The sequence below is a fragment of the Vidua macroura genome, chromosome 10, assembly GCF_024509145.1.
Source record: "Vidua macroura isolate BioBank_ID:100142 chromosome 10, ASM2450914v1, whole genome shotgun sequence".
Classification (NCBI taxonomy): Eukaryota; Metazoa; Chordata; class Aves; order Passeriformes; family Viduidae; genus Vidua; species Vidua macroura.
In genome coordinates, this window is record NC_071580.1 from 7,713,640 (window position 1) to 7,729,262 (window position 15,623).

Sequence of the window (15,623 nt, forward strand, 5' to 3'; positions counted from 1 at the left end):
TCCAACAAGAACGTGATTCAACATAGAGAAATACTCACCTGTTACAAACATTGTACAAAACATCTTCCATGACTGCACTTGGGAAAAAAAAAAAGGATCTGCTTGCTTGGGGATGCACATAACTTCTTTCACCCAGTTAGAATGGGTTGTTTGACTTCTGAAGGCACAAAAAAAAATGCCCAAACAAACAAAAAACTGTCATGTATGTTCTGCTTGCACTTCATTTTAAATGCTTCTCTGAGTTTACCACTTATGTTTAATAGCAGGTTCTTGTCTCCAAGATTACTGAGTGGTTTGCAGACTGTTTATGTAGGGATTACTGTGTTTATTTCTAAGTTGATTCTCAGAATTTGCCAACTGTGTTCCACTGTAATGCATAACTGTTTTTGCTAAAATTAAGCTGCATTATGAGGATCTAGTTCATAAATCCAGACTTGCTCATGTTGTTTACATGAAGTCATGTATAGGTAGGAGCTTAGACTTGAGCCTGGAGCAGAGAAGTCAATGCATGTTTTATCCCAAGAAGTGAATTATTAAATTGTGGGTTGTTTGTTTGTTTTTTATTTTCCCCTGCTCCTCACACTTTCCCCTCTCCCCCCCCCCCCCCCCCACTATGGTGGGTCTGGACAAGGTATACCTGTGTAAGACCAGATTCACCCTGCTTTCTGACAGACATTTTGGACCTGTTTCCTCCCTTAGTGCTCTGTGGATCCTGTTTGACTGGCAGCCAGACACGTGTCTGGGAAATGCTCTCTCCAGGAGACTCCGTTTTTGTTACCGTTGAGTGTAGACAGTTTTTGTAATTGTCTATCTGCAAGATAAGAAATCCACATTTCATTCTTAGCTTAAAGATGGATCATAAGTAACAATGCACCATTGCAACCAACCCTGGAAATTTGGAAGCAAGTTGAAAAGTAGGAGAGACTTCAGATCTCTTTGTGTCTGTGACCTTACTGGCTTTGCTTCTGGCTGCTGTCTCATATGGTGTGACTTGAGTCTTAATTTTTATACAGAGCTAAACTAAGACTAGAAGAACAAGATAAATAAGAATTTACCTTGTTGGTCCTCAAGATGCTTATATTGCCATGACTTGTCACTTTATACTGAATTATTGTGGCGAGGAAGATCACCAGTCAGACCTTTAGTGGCAAATTAATTTGATATAAAAGTATTTTAGAGATTAAAAATATCAGCATATTTATATACATATATTTAAATATACCCTTAGTGTTCTTTTTCTTCCCCTTAGTCACCACACCAGGTTGTTTTTTCTGCTCTGGGCTGGTTGCTTTGCCAGGCTGTCCCTGTACAGCCCTTGTTTTCTGTCCTGCCAGTCAGCTCTGTCTCCTCACTGGTCACATCTGTGGGAGCCTGTTTTGTTCCTGTAAAAAAACCTCCCCTCATCCGAGAGAGGAAAAGTTTGCCCTGCTTAGCAGAAGCTGCTCTGCCCCTGCTTTCGTTTGGACTTGTCCTCTAAATCCAAGAGACATCAAAGGTTTCCCCCATGTGATGGAGGCTCCCTGGCCTGCTCTGAAATGAAACAATGGCTCCCCTATGTTCTGGGATCTGTGCTCCAAAAGCGTCTGTCTGCCTGGCTAATGGGGCTGGGCAGTTTCTGCCATAAAGGACTGGTTGTCTTTTGCATAACGGGCTGGGATGGATATTCTGGGAGGGCACACCCTGATGTGCAGGGTGAGGAAAGAGAGTGCTCATTGCAGCTGTGAATGTTTTGTTTATGAGATTAAAATCACACACAATATTTGAAGGAAAAAAACCAAGGAGAAACAGGAACGAGCTGTATGATGACAGTACTGCTTACAGGCAGTGTTTCCTATAGCACCCAAGGGTGATGCACAAGTGTGAGTGTACAGCATTTGCTGAGCCAATTTTAGCTAGAACAGGTAGCAAAAGCTTGAAGAACAGATTTCTTTCAAAAGTGGGTTGACAACCTGAATCAAATAAGTGGTTCCAGGTGATCTTGAAATCCATAGTTTTTAAAACAGAATAAGCAGGAAAGCCGCAACTTCACTGCTCTCTGAACTTGGAGTATATAGAGAGAGCTTGTTTGCAGACATTCTGCTGGCACTGTTCTCTGCTCCATTTTTGGAAAACATGCAAGTCCTATTTTTAAAAAGGAAACCTACTTTTGAAAACCTAATTTTGTATCTCTGGAGCCTGATAGATTGTGCTGATGGAAAGTTCTGTTGTAAACATACCCATCTCAGTATCACAAATTGCTGTTGTCTGACTTCCACCACTTGAGCACAAGCATGATCTTCAGAAATGTGGGGATCACTTGAATGGGAAATGCAAAACTGATCTGATGACAAAGATGTCTTTCATTGTTGGGTTTTTTTTTTTAATTACTTTTGGAAGTTTTGTCAGGACACCTGGAATTTTGCAGATAAGGTGCTTGTGGGGTATTTTGTGTGCAAAGATCAATTTTACAGAGCAAATTAATATTGTTTTGCATGTTTTCCAGCTTAAGATTAAAACAATTTGTCTGAAACTGAATGAAGTTAAATCTGAAGTGAGAAAGTAAGAGAATAAAATTGGGAAGGATAGTGTATCTTTTGTTGTTTGAGAAAGGACTTTAATAATGTACGTGTCTCATGCATATTCCTTCAAAAAGGGATGCTTACAGCTGAGACTCATGCCTAGATACAGGCAGATTTGCATCGAGGTCTGGTGTTAGATCACTAAATATCCTCTTTTGTGCTAAGCTTTTGTTGCCTTTTTTTGTTGCATCTGTACCTGAGGATTTCTATTAAACTGCAAAGTCATTGTTTCCTCTGTAGCCTGGCTTCCTTCCCGCGAGCAGAGATGCGCTGACTGGCGAGTGCTCATGGAGCCATGGCCGTGTCAGCTGGGGCACAATAGCTCACATCATCACTACATTCAGGGCCAGAAAATTCCTGCTTGGCTGACTCTGACAACCTTTGTTCTTTTTGTGTGTGCAGGGTAGTGTCACAGGTAAATAAGGAAAAATTGCTTTTTAATAATAACTGTATGAATTGGAATGAAATATTGTCCTAATTCTGTTTCAGTCACCCTGAAAAGACAATCCCTCCTGTCAGGATAGTGACAACACATTCAGCTAATGAAATACAAGATGCAAGGGTTGCGTCATGAAAACACCTCAACACCTAAACAACCCCAGGGCAAGCCAGAGATACATAGCTGCTTTTAGGAGCTCCTCAACTTTCTGCTGGTGTCCTTTAGGCTGTTATATCCTGGAAAAATATTTGTTTCCTATCATTCAATGTCTTTATGTTCAGATCACTTTCTGATGATTACTTGTTTGCTGAATCCAGATTTACCTATGAAGGTAGACCTGGATTTATATTACTTCCACAGGATGGAGATAAATTATTTCTCTCACCTCTTTATAGCTTTCATGGGGGGCACTATCTGAATTTATTCTGAGTTGTAGTCATAATTCACGGGAGAAACGTGCGTCAGCTTTGGGGTGTTCTGCCTGAGCACATGAGGGAATGTAAATGGCCTGGGTGAAAATGTTTTCTGCAGCAGAGCAATTCTATAATACCTTTAACTGCTTTGATTGCTGCTTTTTGGATACAGTGATGGCAGCTATTCTGGTAAATTAAGTTGGAAAGGCAAAAATCAATGATGGCCCTTCCCATGTTAAAAACAGTTTCTCAGATATTTCTGAGGTATTTGGTAATGTTTCCCTGTTTCTTGTGTAGCCTTTAAATCAAATCTGTGTTAGGTGCCACAGACTGGCTACAGAGCAGCTCTGGTTTTTTGTTTGCTTGTCACTACTAGTCAGAAAGGAAGAATAATAATTTATTGATGTGGTAGAGAAGTGGTTGATTGTTGCTGTAGGGAACTGGTCCATTCTTACCTCTCAGTGTAAATGCTGTGAACATCTCCCTGGTCCTGCCTTGGTCCATCAAGCAATATTGTGCTATATGGCAAGTCACCAGTGCTTACCTGCCTTCATGGTCTAGAGGACACCAGGGGCAGAAGCATTATGGGCCTCTCCCACCTTAACATATTGTCATCAATGGCTGATGTCCAAAGGGTCATTCCAAGCTATCAGTTTTAGGCTTCTTCATCTAATCTCTCTTCTTGAACTATTTTGTAACTGCAAAGAGATAGAGGAAGCCAATTGTCCCCAAACAGACCAGATAATGTCAAGGTAGAGAATTAGGATTTGAGATGATGTGCTGCTGGAGTGTAAAACAGATATTCTTTTCAACCCACATTGCTTATAAACCACTTTACAGAGCACTGGCTTGAAGTATGCCAGCTCAGCATTGTTCTCACTTCCGTGAGCCCATGTACTGTGTGCTTGGCTCAGGAGCAGGATGTGGAATACAGGCCCCTTCAGTTTAGCCACCCAAAAATTAGGCATTCAGTTTCAGGGAACTGGGTGTGCTCCCCTGGCAGCTGGTGGTCAGCCCTGACCTCCTCTAAAAAACCTACAGCAGCCAAAATGAGGGGAGTCCCGTCCTGATCCTGCCTTTCTCCAAAGGGTTTGTCTCCCCCATTACTGCCCCCGGGCCCTGCTTGTTGCTTTGGAGGTAGGAAGTGGCTGAAGCCATGTTTATGGACTAAGTGCAGGCAAAAGCCACGCTGAGCTGGGCAGAGAGCACATCTAGGGGATTGGTTGTTTAATTTTGAGAAAGTGGTCCTAGGACATAATTTTTGGCCTTTGGAAAAAACAATTTCTGATCTGAGCTTTTATCATCTGCTAGTTTGAACTTCTGTAATCCTAAAGAGTGGCTCCATAATAGCTACAGCTTCATGAAGTTGTTTCTCCTTTACTATCCTTTCTCCATCCTTCTGCCCCTTTGTTCTGGCATAAATGCTTGTCTTTGAACCAACTTGCTATAGCCCCAGAGCTCATCTGGCTGAAAACCAGCCTGCCCCAGAAAGGTGGAAGGAGGACCATGTGGCAGCTTTGGGAAGGTGGGGCTTGAGAATGGAATCCTTGTCCTCCTGAATTCACACGTGAAAAAAGCCCTGAGAGGGGACTGTTGGGATCTGCAAGGGTTTAGTTGCCAGTACGACTGCTTCTGTTGCAAGAAGCATAAGTTTGCATCCTGCCTGCCTGGACAAAGGAATCCTTCACGTGATGTTAACAGGTGTCACCAACAACCTGCACAGTGGCCATCAGCCACCTTGGTCTGGTGTCTTGTGTTGCTCAGTCTCTGACATCAAAGTGAAGGCAGAACAACATGGCCACTGTGCTTTCTGAGGCAGAGAAGCCAAAAGTCTCCATGGGTGATGTTCACTCCCCTTCTGACTAACCAGTAGGTCGTGTTTTTTGGCATGTTTTTCTTCCACTGCTTGATGATGATTCTAGCACTGTGTTGGAGTGGTGCCCCTGGTCAATGCTGAGGGGTGAGGAGGGATGGAGATGTGAGGCCTCACTTGCGCTCGTCACTCACTGGCCTTGGGCATGCCAACCTGCAGGCTTCCTTAAATGCTAGCTGTTTGCTGAATTCTGGTGTAGCTTTTTGTAGTCTGGTCTAGCCAAGAGGTGTTTTGTCCCAAGGAGGAGGGAAAAATGCATCTGCAAAGTCTGCAGGAACTGTTATGGAGGCCTCGACTTCAGATCTGCCTATACCTGTCACAGGGTAAACAAAGCGCCCTGGGAGGACTCGGGGTTAGCTGAACACCTTGGTCACACACTAAGCAAACTATCCCCCAGGTGTGCTTGCAGAACAGACTCTCCATCAGCGTCCTGTCATGCACAAAATGTTTATCCAATTTGTCAAGATAATCTTTCTTCAAATAAGCTCAGGTCCTAGGCCTCCGAATAGCCCAATTTCAAGCAGTATAAAGTAACTATTTTTTTTTTTCCTCCTTTGCTTGCACTCCCCCCCTCCTTTTAATCACTGTGTCAACTTTTCCTTGGCTTTAAGCAAACTGAAAGTAATTATATCATTCTCAAGTGAGTTATTTTTTGACTGAGTTAGATGATTTGTAAGTTACTTCAAAATGCTCCCAAGTTGGGGTATCCCTTTCCAAACACACGTTCTCAGACACCTCATGAAGTTGAGCTCATCAATGACCCAACAATATGTTTATACTGGCACATGTAATTGATAACTAATGATAACTAATTCAGGCTATTTGTAAAGAAGTATAATTTGACTTTCCCTCCCCTCTTCCCTTAATGGTAGCTTCACCCATGGTTCTAGATTTCCCTTAGGAGTTTAAAAGAGCCTGTACATTGTCATTTTCTGCTTGAAGATGTCAATACATTTTAAGTCTATTCTGAAGTATGGATTAATAATAGATCAGGTGTTGCTGCTTAAGACAATTCACTCTTTCTTTTGAGAGACAACAGAGTTTCTTAGTTTTGCTGCATACCAAATATTACTTCTATGATCGTTCCGAACTGTCAGGCAGAAAGTAATTTGTGTGGATTTTTCCCCCCCAGCTCCTGCAAAGTACTTGGTGTATGTCCAAAAATAGAAACCTAAATAATATTTTTTTTTTTCCCCTCACAAAATGTTTCATTCGTTGATTTCCTTCCTCCCCTTTCAGCCCAGGTAAGACACCAGAACCCATAATTTCCTTTCTGCTTAAATTAAGATGGAAGTGAACTTTATCTATTTCCTCACAGTTCTTTGCAGGTAGGATCCTTAATGTACTTGTTGTTAAATTTTTAAATTTAGTGGGTAAAATACTGATCTGGAGCCAATGGCAATGTTCTGCGGGCCAGATGTGGTCAGTGAGTTCGTGGGGAAGCTCTCAGGAGTTGAGTAGGAGCTGTGGATGTTCTTGCCTTGCCTCTCACCCCAGGTCAGGGCATGCACAACAGCTCGTTTTGAACTTTGCAGTAGAAAGGCTGCGTTTAAAACCTGACTTTTAAAGGGTGTTAAGCGGCACCAATCATTATGATAATGATGCTTATTGTTTTGGGAAGAAATGCTGTGTTTAAGGAGACTGGTGATATCCTATTTATTATTTGTGAAGGCGAAATGGTAGAATTTGCCTTTAAGGCAGATTGTGAATTGGAAGAGGGAAAAAACCAACTTCATTCTTCATAACAGCCATATCCCTTTTTTCCCTTTTCATGGATTCCTGCTGCATTTAATTGGTCAAACTTTGAGAAGCGGTAGCCCCACCACATACCTCTGGCAGAGCCAAAGGGATACGATGGGTAAACAGATTTGGAGTTTTGATACAGTGCTCTTTCTCTCCCATCAGTCAGTCCTAGATGTTCATAAAAATAAATATTTGGACTACAATATGGAAAAAATAGGGTTAAAAATGTCTAGAGCTGCTATAAATATAAATATTGCTATATTTACAGAAGTAAGGGTTGTGATAGCAAATAAATACAACTTTATTAATAAAGATTTCCATTATGCAACTGAGGACCTTGAAGTGCTTAACAATTCATTAATGCCTCACAACCCCTACTCTTCTGTATTATCAATAAATGTTATGATTATATACCTATTCTAAAGTAGGTAAATGGAGACCCTGTGCACTTGACTGAATCTTTTTTTTCCCTCAAGGTCACATAATTACTTGGTGATAGAATTCAGCGATCTTTACATTACCACCTGAGACTGCTCCTTAGAAAATTCATTTTTGGCGAAGAGAGGGGGGAAAAAAGGCTATTCATGCTGGTGTCAATACAGCTCTTCTGTCTGAGGAAGCATTGTCTTTGGTTCCTGTAGAGTACATATTGGATGTGCTGCTCAGGGCTTTTTTTGAATGGTAAATTCATCTTTTCTTGCACTGCCAGTCAACTAATTGCTGTCTGTGCCGCCTCACAACTGTTCTAAGTTTGTTCTGCATAATTTTATTTCTGCTCATGCTCTCTTATGCTTTTGTTTGTGTAAGTTGGTTTGCGCATTATACAGCACTTGTCAGACTCACTTGCAGGAAAATAACTGGAGAATTGTGCTGCATAATATTTTGAGCGAGAAGAAGTCAGTCTTCATCTGGGTGATTTGATAGTCCCAGGAATCACTTTGCTTGTTGCCAAAGAGTGAAATCCAGCCTGTAAAAGGGTGTGGGCAGGCACAGGCTCGACAGCCTGAGCGAAATTGAAAGAGCAGCATGTCAGGACTAAATTTGGATTTTGCAGAGGTAAGTTGCATATTGCCTGAGTCTTCAAAGGCAGCAGGAGCCTATTGCTTTTGGGTAGAGCAGAGGCAGCATCCTCCTTCCCAGGTACCTCTAAAGCTCTCTATAAAAGGCTTCCTTTCTGGGTGGCAGCATGGCAAGGTTCATGTTACTCTCTGACAGACTCCTTTGTTGGCCTCATGCAAAGAATCTGTTCCACTGCCCTGTGAAAATAATGATCAAGTCTTCCCAGAAATCATTAGCCAGGAACTATTTCTGGCAAAAGAGAAGTGTTGCCTGAGTCTATCCTTAGGCAAAAGAAATTGTCAAATACACATGGCCAACCCCAAATATTTGTGATTTATGAGCCAGACCTTCAAAACAATGGAAAGAAGATTAAAAATATTACTTTGTTCATATCAGTGAGAATTGAAAATATGTGCTTTATAAATAAAACAGATTATTAAGTAATGCCAGTATTCTGGAAACTGGTGTGCTTAAGAAAATTTGGTGGGTTTTTATCAAGTTATCACAAATACTATAGAAAATTCTAAGCGTTGGCAACAATCATGTTGCTTAGTGACTCCTTAAAAAACCCCCAACTTTCAGGTCAATCAAGCCTTTTACATTTGTGGCATTTCTCAAAACCAAGAGTTTACTCCTGTGTGTTCTTCTGCAACAAACCGAATTGTGCTTTTTTCTCATGTGTAAAAAATGAGCTTTTCCTCCTGCAATATTTCCAGCTTATTTTTATTAGAAGTGTATCCTTTCAGTTTTTTGTAGTTTTAGAATAATAAGGACACTTTAATTTCCTGAATTTTCCTTGCTAGCCTGGGTAGAATGTGCTGCTATTGACCTGTTCCAATTGAGGCTTCGCAGTACGAACATCAGCATTTTATAGTCATGGCAAAAACAAAGCTCAATTCTGCCACGTGCAAACAAGCCATGATGTTGCCAATTGTGCTGAAGAAAAATCTGTGACCTGTTGGCTCAATCAGGGTTTAAAGAGTTATGAATTAATCTTGCTTTAATGGTATATGGTCAAGTTGCTAGCAGTGCTTATTGGACAGCTCTGGACAAAACATCACAGTACAGATGTGGAGCTTTGACTCTGACCCATATTTTGTGTGAAATTAAACTAAAGAAGCTATGGTTTCTATGAAGCATTGTGACAGGAGAGTATTCAGACTTTCCACTTGCATATTCATTTTCTATAGCAGTTTGGCTTCTGTCATTTAAGTCTGAACTCTGCTAAAAGGAGAGGTAGTCGTATGCTGTTAGAATATAAGAAAATGCCCAAACTTTTCAATCTTGCTTTCTCCTTCTTCAGTTAGAAGTGATTTTCTTACTAGTATCTAGTCATGTTTGAGGAAAATCAATATTTCAGATTTTTTTCCCCTTTTGCTGAATGTGTGTCACACGAAGAACGCAATCAGACAGCAGTGGTTCTCTGGGAAAAGATCAACCTCATTTTGCAGTCTCAAGAAGTTCAAGTAATTCCAGCAGCATGCAAATGTTGGTGCTTAACCAGGAATTGTCTCTGAACCTTTATGTTCATTGCCGCTTCTTGATTGAGCATTCATGTTGTTGTATGGTAGAAGAAAAGGTTGCGATAATTCCTTACCACTCCGGCAAGCTGCGATCTGGGGTGTAGAGGGAATCATCTCCCTCATTTTGTCAGTGTTACTCCTTTGAACTCCTGGCTAAAAATACTATAATAAAGATCTGTCTCAAAAGGAAGGTCATCAGCCAAGTACTGAGACTTCAGGAAGTCTTAAGGAAACCTATGGAGTCTTTTTGCCATTCAATTGCTCCATCCTGAGCCAGGCTCTTCCTTACTGGTGTATTCTGTAATGAAAATGCCAGAGCTGTTCTAATTCCTGCTGCTCTAATGTGCCTCTCCCTGGCCCTTGCACTGAATGCTGATTAGTCCCTCAGTGGTGGTGCCTTATGTTGTGAGGAGTGCTGGAGAAGCAATGGTCACAAAGTCTGAAGGAAAACGTGTCTCAGTCTGATCCTAGAGGCAATTAGATGTTGGATGGGAAATATTATGTTGGGGAAGAAGAAAATGTAGCAGTTCAGTTTGGCCACATGCTTCAAACCCAGTTTTGATAGCTTTGATATGGACGTTCCCCCCTTGTAAAATAGCATTTTCTGATACTTCTGGTTTATTTACCTGGCTGCTGCTACTGGGAGCCTGTTACAAGGACCATAAGACACAAGGGTAGTGCTCTTTTGTTGAACTCCGCAACAGAGGATGCATTAAAAATGGCTGATGTAGAACGAGGGAGAGCTGCATGGAATGTAAGTGAAAGTGTTCCTAGAAGTCTTTCTCATTAATTGTCTTAAGGGCTCCAGCTGCTTGAAAGATGTGTCCCAAGGGCAAACTTATTATCTAAGAAGACAACAGACATCAGATCTTGGCAGGTTAATGTGCAAACTCTTTAGTATCTGCATTAACTCTCTAGGTGCTAAGACTGTCTTTCTCTTAATTGTTAATGCCATCTTTGGAAGAATCTGATATAAAAGTTGAAGTTACTCAGGGAGTTTGGTTGTGAAGTTCAGGTGCACAAGGTGAAATCTTAGAACTGATTGCATAAAGCTAAAGCATAATCCTTCTGGGTGAGAGAATTTTGGCTGTTATGTTCTCCAGCCAGTGCAAACACACAAACTATAAAAAGCAACTTTTTGATCATGTGTTGTTTTTGTAAATTGCCCATTGGCTTAATGGTTTTCCAGGAACTCTTTGGTTTTTTTTTTCTTTTCATGAATTGTTGGACAGGATCTGTGCTCCAGAGGTGGTGAGAGGCTAGGCTTTAAGTCAAAATACTCAATTTGATTTCCACCCCTGCCATGTATTGTTAAAGATTTGGCTCAGTATTCTCTGTCCTGTGATGAGTTTCTTAGAGGTCTGAGGTGTTTCTGAGGTGGTTTTTTTTTAAGGGGGAAAGGATTTTTTTTTTTTTAGCATCTATTGTGTCACTCACAATTATCACAGATATCAATAGGGGCCCATAATAATTATAGGTGGCTATTACCTCTTCAGGAGTGGTCCTCAAATGACCTAAGAAAAGCAATTTGGAATAATAACTGTTTCCTTTTCACTGACAGAAATTTTAGTCTTGCAGAAGCAGAAACAAATATCTGGTTTGGCATCAGTAGGTACGGTTCTGCCCATAGAGGAAGCCGTAATGTGGCCTCAACAAGAAAAGAAACCATGCAGTTTTAAGCAGATTAGATAATTGAGATTAGCTCTCTGTGATCTTGCTGTGTTTTCATTTATTTCAAAACAGTCTAACACAGAGCATGTTGAGCAATCAGTTGAAAATCACGTGCAAACACTGCCTAAGTACCGATAAGGATCGTGGAGGTAAACAATGAATTCCTACTAATGGCTAAGTCACCAAGGTAAGATCAAGTCTAAATACACACCCTTAGTTAAATATAATTTCATTAACTCAGGTTACATGGCTTTAGTAAAGGGTTTTCTCCTCTCCCTGCTCTCCACTTTCTGATGCTTGTCAAATGAATTGCATACAACCAATCCATCATTTTCAACTTTGTTTGTCTGTACCAGAGATGTGTTTTGAGCTGAGCAATAATCCAGAATAGTTCTGTAAATCTCACAGCAAATCAACCCTAGATGCATGTGGCAATGCTGGTTAGGAAAGCACTATTTCAATGCCTTTTGTGTATGACATTTCTATATCCGCATTCTATTAAAAACTAGCTTATTCTAATTTTAAAAAATGGTATGCTGTATTATAAATTCCCAGATATCCCATTATTTCCCATTTAGAAGGCATGCAGGTTTTGCCATCATGTTCTGATTGCAGGGGTTAAAGAGTTTCTAATCCCCAGTTAATATTATGCAGTGTGTGCTGTGTTCTTCATGCCATTCCCTCACCCTTTTCACCACCTCCCTTTCCAGAATTCTACAGAGATGTGTTGGGATCTTTGTTTATGTGGGCCTTGGTGTTTGGTTGGCTTCCCACGCCCCACCCCCTGCAATACTTGACAAGCAAGTTCAGGTATTTCAAGTATTAACAGTTTATCCCTGATTTAACATTTTTGTGGAAAATCCTGACTTGAGGTATTCAACTCAGAATCTGGTTCTCTGTGTAAGACTTGCTCTTCATTTTTGTGATATCTCACGTCTTTTACTTTTTTTCTTCCCATGCAGTAATTTTTTTGGATCAGTTGTCTTTCTTTGGTTTTCTGGCCAAATTTTGTTCTTTAATATTTAGATTCCCTTTTGCGAAATAGTCTTCATTTAAGCACTGCAGCAGGTGAAAAGAGGCAAACAATGTGAGGACTCTTTTCCATAGGGAGTTCTTGCTTACATGTGAAATGTTTTTATTTTAATATTCCTCTCATCCTCCCTATTAAGTTCTAAAGGACCAATTTCTCTTTTTAGCACAACAGAAGACTTTTCACCCTGATGAGCACTGCCAACTGGTCCAGCCCCAAGGAGACAGTTAACACATAGCAGATGACAATAAATAATAGTAATAATTGAAGCATCCATGGCAGTGGATTTAGAATTTATTGGCTCATTTATCAGCCTACATAAAACAGGTTTCCTTGCTGCCATAGTAGTGGCCTGACAAGGGCCAGTAATAGATTCTTCAGAGGGAATACAATAAAACCCATAGTGAGAACATATGGGCTCCCCTGACTCAAAAGAGAATGGGAAAAAAGAGCTGTTAATAATGATGATGCATGATTTGTTTTATTTCCTGGAATTATGGAAGTTCTATATGCCAATGGTATCTTGTGATGATGAGTACTGTAAGTGCTTGTTCTTTGTCCAAAGGCTGGACCTCTTTGTGTTAAGCAAACACAGAAAACAAAAAGTGAATTGCTGCCTCAAAGAGCTTACAACCTTGGAGGAGAAGAGCAGATGGATAGGAAAAAGTGGAAGAATGTTATGAGATTTTATTGACCAACACAGAAAGTAATGGTGAGGCAATGTGAGTTGTCAGAGCATCACCTGTGATTTTTGGTGAGGTGGCTGGGAAAGGACATGAAGGTGTTAACAGGCCTGCAGTTGCTTGCAAGGAAGCCCCACTGAATGCAGAGGTGGTGTGGTTAAAATCATGAAGGTGTGTATTTTCTTTTTTTTTGTCTGTTTGTCAGTGTAGTTTTTCAGTGTTTTTCAGACTGGTATATTGGAATGATGATGAAGCACAAGATGGGGTAAGGTGTGAAACACCTTGCCAAACAAGATAAGTTTATGTTTGATGTAATAGAAAAGATGGTGGTATGGTCAAGAGTGAGGAAAGGACAAAACTGTGAAGGGAGAGAATTTAATCCATTTGCTTTGGATATGGTGTGGCTATTTTTAAAAATAACCTTCACAGCTATCCTAGCAGTAGAAAAGGATTCCATTTGGACCAGCAGGGAGATCTGGAGTAAAGATATGGATTTTTAGGGCCGTGAAGATATGATGAAGTAGTGAATAAGTTCTGTGTAAAAGGACGGCAAGTCAGGATAAAACCTACCCATCTCCCAACGTGTCACCATGAAAGCAAGGACGAGTGAGGACAGACTTTTCCATAGGATGCAGCAAGCTATGCATTTAAACATGTATTGTTTAGGTACACTGCCTTTTAACTTCACTGATCATCTCCTTGCTCTTGTATTGCAGAAGTTGTGTGAAGTACCCAGTTTAATCCTTTACAGTTCATTATGTCTTAGTTTTTATTTGCTTTTCTCTAATCTAAAGAGCAATCATCTCAAGATGGCAAAGTAAGAAAAGCAATTGTGAGCACTGTGATACATAAGCACTACATAGGAAGGAGCTGAAGGCATCCATTATTGCTGGTAGTCTGATTTGTTTCTTTAATCTCTTTCATCTCTTTGTACTCAGTGCCCTTTTCTTGCTTGGGAAGCTGATAGTTTACTTTCTAGATCTATGTTATAACAGCTACCTACTGGAAGTTTTCTGTTCAGAATTCTGGCACGAGATATTAAGAAGATTTCTAGGTGTGTTGCTATTACTGTCCAGAGAACAATCTAAACCCACAGCAATTTCTGTATTTCTGTGAAATGTGATTGGAAAACACAGCTTAGTTTTTGCTTGTAATTCTCTTCACAGCCATTAGTCACTCACTGATTCTTACAGTTTCTGTTGACACTTTCTGTGATGTTTTGTACATTTTTTTTACCTTCCTGGCTGGAATAGGGAAATGTCCCCTTGCTAACTATGCACTGTGGCTGCTAAATATGTTAAAAAAAAAAAACATTGCGGATGGATCTCCTCAGGGATCTGGCACAGCATCTCCAGGGAGTGCAGTCTCTTACCAGCTCTGCTGAACAGCAATGATTAAATAAATGCATGAAAAGTTAGCAGAGCTCTGTCTTACTGTGACAGAAAGGATGCAGCAAAGTCCCCTGTCCTTTGTCTGGAGCTGTGTTGTTCCACCTGTAAGAGCAGAGCAATACAAATAAACCACTTGCCTCCTTTAAGGCATCTTGGTTTGCTTGGCTGCCTCTCTGCTGAGTTAGCCCCTCTCTGGATTGTGATCTAAGTCTGCTATTCCAGATCTTACTGCTTCTTTCCTTTCCCAGAACCAGAGGCAGGATTAGCAAAAAAATAATGGGTTTGATAACAAATTGTGGGAAGTTTCCTAGGAAAGCAACAGAGGGGATTTAAAGACTTTAAAATATAATATATTTTATTAAATCTATTAAATTTATTGAATATGTTTATTACATGCAAACTTTAAAATATAAATGTAACTTTATTTTCAAATGAAATTAAAGTTTGTTCTGTTTGTATTGAAATAAGGAGAAAAATACCTCCTTAAAAATTCTGTCCAGGGGTCTAAATCTGATCACAAATCCCAGCTGTTGACTCCACAGCTCAGGTTCAAGAGGAGACACAATGGAATAGGAAGACTTTGAGTGACAAAAATGTGTCTGGGGAGGAACGGAGCTGCAGGTTGCCAAGTGTTGGTTCTCTAATTCCGTGCAGGAAAATACCATCAGTGTGTACTAAAAGCAGTGTGAGGGTCATGTGATGTTATATGCCAAACTTCACTTCATGAAGTCATGGAGCAGGTCTGTTGTACCAACAAGCTCGTTGCAGTCCAAGCCAGGCAGGTGGCAGCTATGTCTGCTCCAGGGGCAAGGTGAGGCTCTGGCCTGCTCATGAGGTTGGGCTGGTTTGGGATTTGCATCTGAGGTGAGAGGCAGTGGTGTGGTGCCTCATGAAGTTTGGCCCCCAAGTTTTCTTTAGGAAGTGTGGCTGGTTTTACATGATGGATTTCAATGAAGGCTCATTTTAGTGGCATTTTAAATATTTTTTGGATGAAATTGGTGAAGGATCCATTTGCAATTAAATCCAACCCACTGGGACAACCAAAAGACCTGAGGTTCTCTTTCAGTGGTTAATCTCATCTCTGATGTCAGATTACCTGATCCTCTTTATGAATTCCACCTGCCCAACAGCACACAGTTGTTGTACAGCTGTACAATGCAGCTGTATTGCTCAGCTCAACACCTGAGGACACTGGGGAAGGGGGACAAGTTAAATTATCAGAAATTTTGGAGCCAATTTT

At 40.6% G+C, this 15,623-nt stretch overlaps 1 long non-coding RNA gene across 1 annotated transcript in view; it reads left to right on the top strand.

Annotated features, from left to right (window-relative positions):
* The first annotated feature begins 5,034 nt into the window (after window positions 1-5,034).
* LOC128812325 (uncharacterized) overlaps window positions 5,035-15,623 on the top strand; it is a 154,266-nt gene continuing 143,677 nt past the window's right edge. The window contains exon 1 of the long non-coding RNA XR_008438688.1: window positions 5,035-5,279. This is a non-coding gene — a long non-coding RNA (uncharacterized LOC128812325). The remainder of the gene's footprint in view (window positions 5,280-15,623) is intronic.